The 344-nt window shown below is 28.8% G+C and overlaps 1 protein-coding gene across 1 annotated transcript in view; it reads right to left on the bottom strand.

The window, feature by feature from the left end:
• LOC119585778 (PCNA-interacting partner-like) overlaps positions 1–344 on the bottom strand; it is a 9,518-nt gene that overhangs the window by 1,753 nt on the left and 7,421 nt on the right. The gene's annotated exons all lie outside the window — the stretch shown is intronic.

Below are 344 nucleotides of genomic sequence, written 5' to 3'. Positions count from 1 at the left end.
AAACTTCAATTTGTTTTGAAGTCAGGATGGAAACTTTTCACTGTTTGATACTTAAATTCAAATGGAATTGCAAGAACTCCATTGATTTTGCAAACAGATTTTTTTATCCCACATGCATAAAAGTAAGAGTTAAAAAGTGTTGATAATAAAACTACAGTATACAAATATAGTTTCAAAATTATGTTTGTCTCACCAAATTCATACTCATTCTTCTTTCTTTACTTTATCAATGTGTAAGCTATGCTACTAAAACTGTGAATGGAAAATAATAATACCAAAAGGTAATGTATACATAATTGCTTAATGAAATGGTTCTTTCTTACTCTTAAATCCCCCCCCCCTAA

The sequence above is a fragment of the Penaeus monodon genome, chromosome 20, assembly GCF_015228065.2.
Source record: "Penaeus monodon isolate SGIC_2016 chromosome 20, NSTDA_Pmon_1, whole genome shotgun sequence".
Lineage (NCBI taxonomy): Eukaryota > Metazoa > Arthropoda > Malacostraca > Decapoda > Penaeidae > Penaeus > Penaeus monodon.
This window is presented reverse-complemented; position numbering and strand designations above follow the sequence as displayed.